General features: G+C 33.9%; 1 long non-coding RNA gene across 5 annotated transcripts; it reads left to right on the top strand.

Moving 5' to 3' along the window:
- Nucleotides 1–894: 894 nt before the first annotated feature.
- LOC127699160 (uncharacterized) lies at nucleotides 895–4,300 on the top strand. 5 transcript variants are annotated; one of them, XR_007981109.1, is made up of 3 exons: nucleotides 895–995; nucleotides 1,561–1,936; nucleotides 4,000–4,300. It is a non-coding gene; the product is annotated as an uncharacterized LOC127699160 (long non-coding RNA). The 5 variants fall into 5 exon arrangements; XR_007981107.1 differs by lacking the exon at nucleotides 4,000–4,300 and adding an exon at nucleotides 2,313–2,658; XR_007981108.1 differs by lacking the exon at nucleotides 4,000–4,300 and adding an exon at nucleotides 2,313–2,658 and having other exon boundaries at nucleotides 1,752–1,936.
- Nucleotides 4,301–12,796: the final 8,496 nt, after the last annotated feature.

Below are 12,796 nucleotides of genomic sequence, written 5' to 3' on the forward strand. Positions count from 1 at the left end.
GCCATTGCCTCCTCTACAACACCTATATAGTGGTTGCCCGTCACAATCTCTTGAAATTGGTCCAAATTTTTCTTTTAGTGCCCTACCCCCTAATCTCATTTTGTCAATTTCACAATAAAATTTTCAGTGTTTTAACCGTAACTTCCGATTTTCGAACATAAGCCACTCTGTAGATTTTCTTAAACGATGCGCCATTGTCTCCTCTACAATACCTATATAGTCGTTGCCCGTCAAAATCTCTTGAAATTGGTCAAAAATTAACTTAAATTGGCCTACCCCCCTAATCTCATTTTGTCAATTTCACAATTTCAGTTTTTTAACCGTAACTTCAGATTTTCGAACATAAACCACTCTGGAGATTTTCTTAAACGATGCGCCATTGTCTCCCCTACAACACCTGTATAGTCGTTGCCCGTCACAATCCCTTTAAAATGGTCCAAATTTTTCTTTTAGTGCCCTACCCCCCTAATCTCATTTTGTCAATTTCACAATAAAAGATTCAGTTTTTTAACCGTAACTTCAGATTTTCGAACATAAACCACTCTGAAGATTTTCCTAAACGATGCGCCCATGTCTCCTCTACAACACCTATATAGTCATTGCCCATCACAATCTCTTGAAATTGGTCCAAAATTAACTTAAATTGGCCTAACCCCCAATCTCATTTTGTCAATTTCGAAATTTCAGTTTTTTAACCGTAACTTCAGATTTTCGAACATAAACCACTCTGGAGATTTTCCTTAACGATGCGCCAATGTCTCCTCTACAACACCTATATAGTCGTTGCCCGTCACAATCTCTATAAATTGGTCCAAAGAATAACTTAAATTGGCCTACCTCCCTAATCTCATTTTGTCAATTTCACAATTTCATTTTTTTAACCATGACTTTAGATTTTCGAACATAAACCACTCTGGAGATTTTCTTAAACGATCCGCCATTGTCTCCCCTACAACACCTATATAGTCGTTGCCCGTCACAATCTCTTTAAAATGGTCCAAATTTTTCTTTTAGTGCCCTACCCCCCTAATCTCATTTTGTCAATTTCACGATAAAATTTTTAGTTTTTTGACCGTAACTTCAGATTTTCGAACATAAACCACTCTGGAGATTTTCCTAAACGATGCGCCAATATCTCCTCTACAACACCTATATAGTAGTTGCCCGTCACAATCTCTTGAAATTGGTCCAAAATTAACTAAAATTGGCCTTACCCCCAATCTCATTTTGTCAATTTCACAATGTCATTTTTTTAAGCGTAACTTCAGATTTTCGAACATAAACCACTCTGGAGATTTTCTTAAACGATGCGCAATTGCCTCCTCTACAACACCTATATACTGGTTGCCCGTCACAATCTCTTGAAATTGGTCCAAATTTTTCTTTTAGTGCCCTACCCCCTAATCTCATTTTGTCAATTTCACAATAAAATTTTCAGTTTTTTAACCGTAACTTCCGATTTTCGAACATAAACCACTCTGGAGATTTTCTTAAACGATGCGCCATTGTCTCCTCTACAATACCTATATAGTCGTTGCCCGTCATAATCTCTTGAAATAGGTCAAAAATTAACTTAAATTGGCCTACCCCCCTAATCTCATTTTGTCAATTTCACAATAAAAGTTTTAGTTTTTTAACCGTTACTTCAGATTTTCCAACATAAACCACTCTGGAGATTTTCTTAAACGATGCGCCATTGTCTCCTCTACAATACCTATATAGTCGTTGCCCGTCATAATCTCTTGAAATAGGTCAAAAATTAACTTAAATTGGCCTACCCCCCTAATCTCATTTTGTCAATTTCACAATTTCAGTTTTTTAAGCGTAACTTCAGATTTTCGAACATAAACCACTCTGGAGATTTTCTTAAACGATGCGCCATTGTCTCCCCTACAACACCTGTATAGTCGTTGCCCGTCACAATCTCTTTAAAATGGTCCATATTTTTCTTTAAGTGCCCTACTCCCCTAATCTCATTTTGTCAATTTCACAATAAAAGTTTTAGTTTTTTAACCGTAACTTCAGATTTTCGAACATAAACCACTCTGAAGATTTTCCTAACCGATGCGGCACTATCTCCTCTTCAACACCTATATAGTCATTGCCCGTCACAATCTCTTGAAATTGGTCCAAAATTAACTTAAATTGGCCTACCCCCCTAATCTCATTTTGTCAATTTCACAATTTCAGTTTTTTAACCGTAACTTCAGATTTTCGAACATAAACCACTCTGGAGATTTTCTTAAACGATGCGCCATTGTCTCCTCTACAATACCTATATAGTCGTTGCCCGTCATAATCTCTTGAAATAGGTCAAAAATTAACTTAAATTGGCCTACCCCCCTAATCTCATTTTGTCAATTTCACAATTTCAGTTTTTTAACCGTAACTTCAGATTTTCGAACATAAACCACTCTGGAGATTTTCTTAAACGATGCGCCATTGTCTCCCCTACAACACCTGTATAGTCGTTGCCCGTCACAATCTCTTTAAAATGGTCCAAATTTTTCTTTTAGTGCCCTAACCCCCTAATCTCATTTTGTCAATTTCACAATAAAAGTTTCAGTTTTTTAACCGTAACTTCAGATTTTCGAACATAAACCACTCTGAAGATTTTCCTAAACGATGCGCCAATGTCTCCTCTACAACACCTATATAGTCATTGCCCGTCACAATCTCTTGAAATTGGTCCAAAATTAACTTAAATTGGCCTAACCCCCAATCTCATTTTGTCAATTTCGAAATTTCAGTTTTTTAACCGTAACTTCAGATTTTCAAACATAAACCACTCTGGAGATTTTCCTTAACGATGCGCCAATGTCTCCTCTACAACACCTATATAGTCGTTGCCCGTCACAATCTCTATAAATTGGTCCAAAGAATAACTTAAATTGGCCTACCCCCCTAATCTCATTTTGTCAATTTCACAATTTCATTTTTTTAACCATGACTTTAGATTTTCGAACATAAACCACTCTGGAGATTTTCTTAAACGATCCGCCATTGTCTCCCCTACAACACCTATATAGTCGTTGCCCGTCACAATCTCTTTAAAATGGTCCAAATTTTTCTTTTAGTGCCCTACCCCCCTAATCTCATTTTGTCAATTTCACAATAAAATTTTTAGTTTTTTTACCGTAACTTCAGATTTTCGAGCATAAACCACTCTGGAGATTTTCCTAAACGATGCGCCAATATCTCCTCTACAACACCTATATAGTCGTTGCCCGTCACAATCTCTTGAAATTGGTCCAAAATTAACTAAAATTGGCCTTACCCCCAATCTCATTTTGTCATTTTCACAATGTCATTTTTTTAAGCGTAACTTCAGATTTTCAAACATAAACCACTCTGGAGATTTTCTTAAACGATGCGCCATTGCCTCCTCTACAACACCTATATAGTGGTTGCCCGTCACAATCTCTTGAAATTGGTCCAAATTTTTCTTTTAGTGCCCTACCCCCTAATCTCATTTTGTCAATTTCACAATAAAATTTTCAGTTTTTTAACCGTAACTTCCGATTTTCGAACATAAACCACTCTGGAGATTTTCTTAAACGATGCGCCATTGTCTCCTCTACAATACCTATATAGTCGTTGCCCGTCACAATCTCTTGAAATTGGTCAAAAATTAACTTAAATTGGCCTACCCCCCTAATCTCATTTTGTCAATTTCACAGTTTCAGTTTTTTAACCGTAACTTCAGATTTTCGAACATAAACCACTCTGGAGATTTTCTTAAACGATGCGCCAATGTCTCCTTTACAACACCTATATAGCCGTTGCCCGTCACAATCTCTTTAAAATGGTCCAAATTTTTCTTTTAGTGCCCTACCCCCCTAATCTCATTTTGTCAATTTCACAATAAAAGTTTTAGTTTTTTAACCGTAACTTCAGATTTTCGAACATAAACCACTCTGGAGATTTTCTTAAACGATGCGCCATTGTCTCCTCTACAATACCTATATAGTCGTTGCCCGTCACAATCTCTTGAAATAGGTCAAAAATTAACTTAAATTGGCCTACCCCCCTAATCTCATTTTGTCAATTTCACAATTTCAGTTTTTTAAGCGTAACTTCAGATTTTCGAACATAAACCACTCTGGAGATTTTCTTAAACGATGCGCCATTGTCTCCCCTACAACACCTGTATAGTCGTTGCCCGTCACAATCTCTTTAAAATGGTCCATATTTTTCTTTTAGTGCCCTACTCCCCTAATCTCATTTTGTCAATTTCACAATAAAAGTTTCAGTTTTTTAACCGTAACTTCAGATTTTCGAACATAAACCACTCTGAAGATTTTCCTAACCGATGCGGCACTATCTCCTCTTCAACACCTATATAGTCATTGCCCGTCACAATCTCTTGAAATTGGTCCAAAATTAACTTAAATTGGCCTAACCCCCAATCTCATTTTGTCAATTTCGAAATTTCAGTTTTTTAACCGTAACTTCAGATTTTCGAACATAAACCACTCTGGAGATTTTCCTTAACGATGCGCCAATGTCTCCTCTACAACACCTATATAGTCGTTGCCCGTCACAATCTCTATAAATTGGTCCAAAGAATAACTTAAATTGGCCTACCCCCTAATCTCATTTTGTCAATTTCACAATTTCATTTTTTTAACCATGACTTTAGATTTTCGAACATAAACCACTCTGGAGATTTTCTTAAACGATGCGCCATTGTCTCCCCTACAACACCTGTATAGTCGTTGCCCGTCACAATCTCTTTAAAATGGTCCAAATTTTTCTTTTAGTGCCCTACTCCCCTAATTTCATTTTGTCAATTTCACAATAAAAGTTTCAGTTTTTTAACCGTAACTTCAGATTTTCGAACATAAACCACTCTGAAGATTTTCCTAAACGATGCGCCAATGTCTCCTCTATAACACCTATATAGTCATTGCCCGTCACAATCTCTTGAAATTGGTCCAAAATTAACTTAAATTGGCCTAACCCCCAATCTCATTTTGTCAATTTCGAAATTTCAGTTTTTTAACCGTAACTTCAGATTTTCGAACATAAACCACTCTGGAGATTTTCCTTAACGATGCGCCAATGTCTCCTCTACAACACCTTTATAGTCGTTGCCCGTCACAATCTCTATAAATTGGTCCAAAGAATAACTTAAATTGGCCTACCCCCCTAATCTCATTTGGTCAATTTCACAATAAACATTTTTTTAACCATGACTTTAGATTTTCGAACATAAACCACTCTGGAGATTTTCTTAAACGATCCGCCATTGTCTCCCCTACAACACCTATATAGTCGTTGCCCGTCACAATCTCTTTAAAATGGTCCAAATTTTTCTTTTAGTGCCCTAACCCCCTAATCTCATTTTGTCAATTTCACAATAAAATTTTTAGTTTTTTGACCGTAACTTCAGATTTTCGAACATAAACCACTCTGGAGATTTTCCTAAACGATGCGCCAATATCTCCTCTACAACACCTATATAGTTGTTGCCCGTCACAATCTCTTGAAATTGGTCCAAAATTAACTAAAATTGGCCTTACCCACAATCTCATTTTGTCAATTTCACAATGTCATTTTTTTAAGCGTAACTTCAGATTTTCGAACATAAACCACTCTGGAGATTTTCTTAAACGATGCGCCATTGCCTCCTCTACAACACCTATATAGTGGTTGCCCGTCACAATCTCTTGAAATTGGTCCAAACTTTTCTTTTAGTGCCCTACCCCCTAATCTCATTTTGTCAATTTCACAATAAAATTTTCAGTTTTTTAACCGTAACTTCCGATTTTCGAACATAAACCACTCTGGAGATTTTCTTAAACGATGCGCCATTGTCTCCTCTACAATACCTATATAGTCGTTGCCCGTCACAATCTTTTGAAATTGGTCAAAAATTAACTTAAATTGGCCTACCCCTCTAATCTCATTTTGTCAATTTCACAGTTTCAGTTTTTTAACCGTAACATCAGATTTTCGAACATAAACCACTCTGGAGATTTTCTTAAACGATGCGCCAATGTCTCCTTTACAACACCTATATAGCCGTTGCCCGTCACAATCTCTTTAAAATGGTCCAAATTTTTCTTTTAGTGCCCTACCCCCCTAATCTCATTTTGTCAATTTCACAATAAAAGTTTTAGTTTTTTAACCGTAACTTCAGATTTTCGAACATAAACCACTCTGGAGATTTTCTTAAACGATGCGCCATTGTCTCCTCTACAATACCTATATAGTCGTTGCCCGTCACAATCTCTTGAAATAGGTCAAAAATTAACTTAAATTGGCCTACCCCCCTAATCTCATTTTGTCAATTTCACAATTTCAGTTTTTTAACCGTAACTTCAGATTTTCGAACATAAACCACTCTGGAGATTTTCTTAAACGATGCGCCATTGTCTCCCCTACAACACCTGTATAGTCGTTGCCCGTCACAATCTCTTTAAAATGGTCCAAATTTTTCTTTTAGTTCCCTACCCCCCTAATCTCATTTTGTCAATTTCACAATAAAAGTTTCAGTTTTTTAACCGTAACTTCAGATTTTCGAACATAAACCACTCTGAAGATTTTCCTAAACGATGCGCCAATGTCTCCTATACAACACCTATATAGTCATTGCCCGTCACAATCTCTTGAAATTGGTCCAAAATTAACTTAAATTGGCCTAACCCCCAATCTCATTTTGTCAATTTCGAAATTTCAGTTTTTTAACCGTAACTTCAGATTTTCGAACATAAACCACTCTGGAGATTTTCCTTAACGATGCGCCAATGTCTCCTCTACAACACCTATATAGTCGTTGCCCGTCACAATCTCTATAAATTGGTCCAAAGAATAACTTAAATTGGCCTACCCCCTAATCTCATTTTGTCAATTTCACAATTTCATTTTTTTAACCATGACTTTAGATTTTCGAACATAAACCACTCTGGAGATTTTCTTAAACGATCCGCCATTGTCTCCCCTACAACACCTATATAGTCGTTGCCCGTCACAATCTCTTTTAAATGGTCCAAATTTTTCTTTTAGTGCCCTACCCCCCTAATCTCATTTTGTCAATTTCACAATAAAATTTTCAGTTTTTTGACCGTAACTTCAGATTTTCGAACATCAACCACTCTGGAGATTTTCTTAAACGATGCGCCATTGTTTCCTCTACAACACCTATATAGTCGTTGTCCGTCACAATCTCTTGAAATTGGTCCAAAGTTAACTTAAATTGGCCTACCCTCTAATCTCATTTTGTCAATTTCACAATTTCAGTTTTTTAACCGTAAGTTCAGATTTTCGAACATAAACCAATCTTGAGATTTTCTTAAACGATTCGCCAATGTCTCCTCTTCAACACCTATATAGTCGTTGCCCGTCACAATCTCTATAAATTGGTCCAAAATTAACTTTGAGTGCCCAACCCCTAAATCTCATTTTGTAAATTTTAGGTTTTTTAACCCTAACTTCAGATTTTCGAACATAAAGTGATCTGGATGTTTTTTCTACACGATGCGCCAATATCTCCTCTACAACAACTATATAGTCGTTGCCCGTCACAATCTCTATAAATTGGTTCAACATAAACTTTTAGTGCTCTACCCCCCTAATCTCATTTTGTCAATTTCAGTTTTTTTACCGTAACTTCAGATTTTCGAACATAAACCTCTCTGGAGATTTTCATAAACGATGCGGAAATGTCTCCTCTAAAACACCTATATAGTCGTTGCCTGTAACAATCTATTCAAATTGGTAAAAAAATAACTTAAAATGTCCTATACCCTAATTTCATTTGTTAATTTCAGTTTTTTTCTACCACAATTTAAGATTTTCGAACATAAACCACTCTGGCGATTTTCCTAACCGATGCGGCACTATCTCCTCTTAAACACCTATATAGTCGTAACCTGTCACAATCTCTATTAATCGGACCAAACAACGTAAAGTGCACCCCCATTCCCTAAAAATGCATCGTGTCAATGTGTTAACTTATGGTCATTGTAATCCAGCTGTCTATTGAATGCTTTATGTGGATTTATTTAGTTAGGAAAGAAAAGCTTTGTATTCTTTATATATGAAGTATGGTTTCCCTTTTGTTTTAAGTTAGTTTTTTCGTTTTTGTTTAAGATTGTATGTATTCTCATAATAATTTTTGTTCGCTAGCTCGAAAAAACGTGATATACTTATGTGATATTGTGGTTTTATAGTTATACCTCCTAATTGTTCGCTAGCTTGAGTCAGGTGTGTACGGAAAGGATCAAAAGTAAATTTTTTTGCGTATGCTACATTAAATACAGCATATGCTATATAAATTACAGCTTAATCTATAATTTATGTACCCTATGCTGTAATTAATGTCGCTTAGGCTATAATATATAGCATATGCTATAATTTATACTAATATTTATATAATTAATACAGCCTATGCTATATTAAATGCAGCCAATGCTGTAATATATAGCATATGCAGCTTAAGCGCCCGGTTAACGTACCATAAGGTTCAAAAAGAAAATATAGATTACGCTATAATTGTTGAAATATGTACATAATATACATTTAAGTTATAACAGTCCCTAAAGGATCAAAAGTAAATGTAGCATAAGCTGTATTGTGCCATATGGTTATAAGGTGGGGTTACTGTCAATCACAAATGATGCTAATATATATTTACTGTCAATCACTCTTCAACTTTGTAGGCTTTCACAAATTAGGACAACGACAATCAGATTCACATTTTGTTTAGGGTGTGTGAAAATTAAGAGCATTAAGATTAAAGTCATTGATAGTCGACTTCAGAGAGTTAATGATATATTCGGAATATTTACATGAAATAATCGTGTTTATCTTAGAATTATATTTAAGAGAGAAAGAATAGGGTAGACTGTGCTACCAAGTCCCTCAACATATCAGGCAAACAACCAAGATAAAGGTACGGGTACAAAAAACAATGCCTTTGAACGTCTTAAAGTCGCCGTGAGACCTAACATAATTAGTAAAAATCACACCATACAGCAAGCACTAGCTATAGATTGTCTGTCGTATGATGAAAAATACAAGAATGAGATTGATATACTAAATATTTTATACTGAATTCAATCATCAGAAATATGTTTACATGTCTGTTGTTTATAGCACAGTTAAGCGAAATGTGTGTTCGTTATAAGTTTTACTGTAATACGCAATATTCGAGTATATAAGAAAAGATGAAATATTAAACGCGGAACTGTCCTAAGTCATGTATTAATTAATAAATATAAATAAAAGTAATTGAAACAAAAAAGGAAAACAAGTTTTATGAACACATCCACTTCGTATCCTTACAATCTAAATAAAAATAGTAGAAGGAACACGAAGCAATTTCCGTAAAGTGACCTACGTGTTTTCTTATTTCGCTAAAATGGGATGTACTGTCCAATTTTTTCGCTAACTTGGGTTACCGATTTGCTAAAATGTCCCGAAACGTTTTGTACATGAGGTATCCCATGAAATCTTTTCGGTACATTTGGTAACTGACGTAGTTCTTGTATAGTGATTAACTTTGAAAACACAAATCCATTTAGGATTATGGCATATATGTACAATACAAATACATTTATGCACAATTAAAATAACTTTAGATATACACGACATGAGACTGAAATTGACAAACCGGACAAAGCAGTTATATTTTTCAAGACTTCTAACGGCAACTGTTTCAACTTACATATGTGTTGATGAGCTTATTTTTTAAATTTATAAAGCTTTTTTGTATATTTACAACATGATTAAACACCAAAGTCCTTAAGTTTTTATTGATCATCAACTTCTTCAGGTTTAGTTCAGTTCAAACTCATTTCATTTGTTAATATAACAAAAGGGATGACTACTTATGAAGTCTTATTCCCATTTACAATACATATACAATCTTTATTAGCATGCTGAAAAGGTAATTTTGCATTAAAATGTACGAAATTAATTAATAACAGAAGAAAATAACCCAACTAACTGAGAGAAAAAAATTGGTTACAAATGACAATGACCATCGATATGTGTAGGCTCCATACAAATACTCTGAAAATTACAATATTATAATTCCATATTCTTTTGCATACAGTTGTTTCTTCATATTTAATTCATTAGTTAAAAACGCCACACCAGAAAAGATTACACACCAATAAATTATTTTCTCAAAATCAAGATGGCGGCAAACTTGATACGTTTTCAAATGGACATAAATGCTAAGGCAGGCTTTAATTTTCTTTCAATTATGGAATTTTACGAGTTAAATGTTAGTTCGGATGAGTTTATTGGTGTGTAAACTCTACCTTTCAATCACAAACTTTACAGTATTCAATTTTTGAGCGAGAAGACAGTTTACACATTAATAAACTCATCCCAAATAGCATTTAATCCAATAAAAATTAAGAACCTTTAATATAATTTTTTCCAATGTATATATCCGGATATGGTGTACAAAAAATCTTTGCACCTTTGTTTGCGGTATACCATCTTTGCCGCAAGTTTATTGTTTTCTGTTTGGTATTAAATTTATAGTTAAGATCCATTTATTACACCTTGTGATCCGTTTAATTGGCAATCGCCAATGGCAGTCAGCAGGGTTTAAGAACATTTGTTGTTCGACCTGTTAGTCAAATGCGTTTTGTTAAAATATACTTTTTCACTTTTTTGGTCTTTTGGAAAATGTTGTATGTGCTGTATTAAGTCCCTCTAACAAGAAATTTGTTTTTGCATGCACACGTATAAAAATTGCGGTTTTTATCCAACGCAATCATAGGTTTGAACGTTGTTTTCAATTTAGACTTGTTTATATATATATGGGTGTAATATGCAGACTTATATATAACCATGTTTTTCATCTTCTTCAACATCCATATATATATGTATATATGGACCTTGAGTCTGAAGTAAAGTTTATCTTATCTTATCTTATCTTTAATTTGAGTTTAATTTATTTATTTATGCTCACAATTGTACCCCCAAAGGGGTTGATGGCATACAATACATTTATCAATACAACAAATATAAAATAACACAAATAACAATTATACATAACAGTATTGACACTTCAATATATATTATGCAGCTATAGAGTCCACTTTCCTCAGTGATCAGGACTTTTTTATAACTGGAGCAGCAAGCTGCATAAGTACCTTAGATGACAAAACTTTTAACAACTTCTCGTCATTTCCTATATCATTTATCTCCGGATATATATTTGTAATTTTCTTAATAAATACCTGCCTTGATGTCATATTTTTTGTACATTCAAAAAAGAAATGTTTTTCATCTTCTTCAACATCCAAATAACATTGATTGCATATTCGATCTTCTCTTTTAACTTTCTTATATCGCCCCCAGTCAATTTCTAAAATATGGTCACTAATTCTGATTTTACTGATCAATTTTCTATATTCAAAATTTGTCTGTAAAATGTAATATTCTATTTCGTAATTTGTTTTTATTTTACTATATATTGTATAACTTGTATAAAGGAATAACTTGTTATCATCTGTAAGAGATGACATTTATTCTTTAATAGATCTGAAACATGTTTGAACAATATGTTCTTCATTTTTAATTTTTTGCTACCTTTTGTCAGTAAATCGACTGAGTATATATATTTTGAATTGTTCGGTTAATACCGAAAAATTCATTTTCCCGATTATGTATTTACTTTAATTTGCGTAATATACTGACATTAATGTGTTAAACATGTTTTTCAACAATGTCAACTTGCATCATTTTACATTGCTAGATGTACCACCCAGGTGTTTATGGTGACTTGTAAGTGGTGCTGTCTTGATTGCCTTCAAACACAAAGAAGTATCTGACTGTATTGTTTCCTTTTATATGGAATGAATGACATTGACCATTTTTTTTTACCACATGCCGAGTTCACACAGATCATGATCTATCACATGTTATATCGTTTATCTGAGCTTCATCTTGACTTGTGAATCAAACTAAGACTGACCTTTCTTCGTCCGTTACCTAAAGAAGTGTTTTCTTTCAAGATTTATATCGTGCAAAATGTAATGTTAAAAATTAAAAAAAATACCGCTAGATTGAATGTCAAATCGTATCGAATAATGTGGCATTAAAGATGAACAATACATTTTATAAAAATATATACAAAGGACAATGTATGATAAGGGGCGTTTTTGGCCCCCTTCCCGAATAAGTTTATCATATAAATCATTGATAGCCTTTGTATAGAAACTAGACAAAACAATGATTTTTTTATGTTCCGGTGAAAGGAAGGTTGCCTAGCAACGGTATTATAAATTAGCCAAATTATCACTTATGCATTGCTTTCTCATTACAAATTAGCATAGTTCAAAATAGTATTGTTTGTTTAACAATAACTTGAAGTTGCAAATGAACATGTATATTAAAACTAAACCATTTTTGTAGTATGTTTTATGTGAAAATCAAAACAGGAGCTAAGAGAATGAAATGCTACTTTTATTTTATGAATATAACTTGTCAAAAGAGTGCTTACATATGTAAAGAAAATGTACCGATATATAAATAGTGTGTCAGTATAGGTAAAGTGTCATAAACTTGCTTTCAGTATCATTTGCACTTTACATGGAATAATGTTATTTGTTTGCATACTTTGTTTTTATATTTTTTTTAATCTTTATTCTTTAAAGGGGCCTTCAAATTTATTTCAATGTTGTTTATTTGCTTCTTCATTCTTTTATAATCCTATATTCATGGTAAAATTGATTGTTTTATTCAATTGTGGACAAAATTGCTCTTTCAGATTAATTACGCTTAGGAGCCTCCATGGGGGGAATCCCCCACAAATAGTGACAGTTGG

Source organism: Mytilus californianus, unplaced genomic scaffold (assembly GCF_021869535.1).
Source record: "Mytilus californianus isolate M0D057914Y unplaced genomic scaffold, xbMytCali1.0.p SCAF_4, whole genome shotgun sequence".
Lineage (NCBI taxonomy): Eukaryota > Metazoa > Mollusca > Bivalvia > Mytilida > Mytilidae > Mytilus > Mytilus californianus.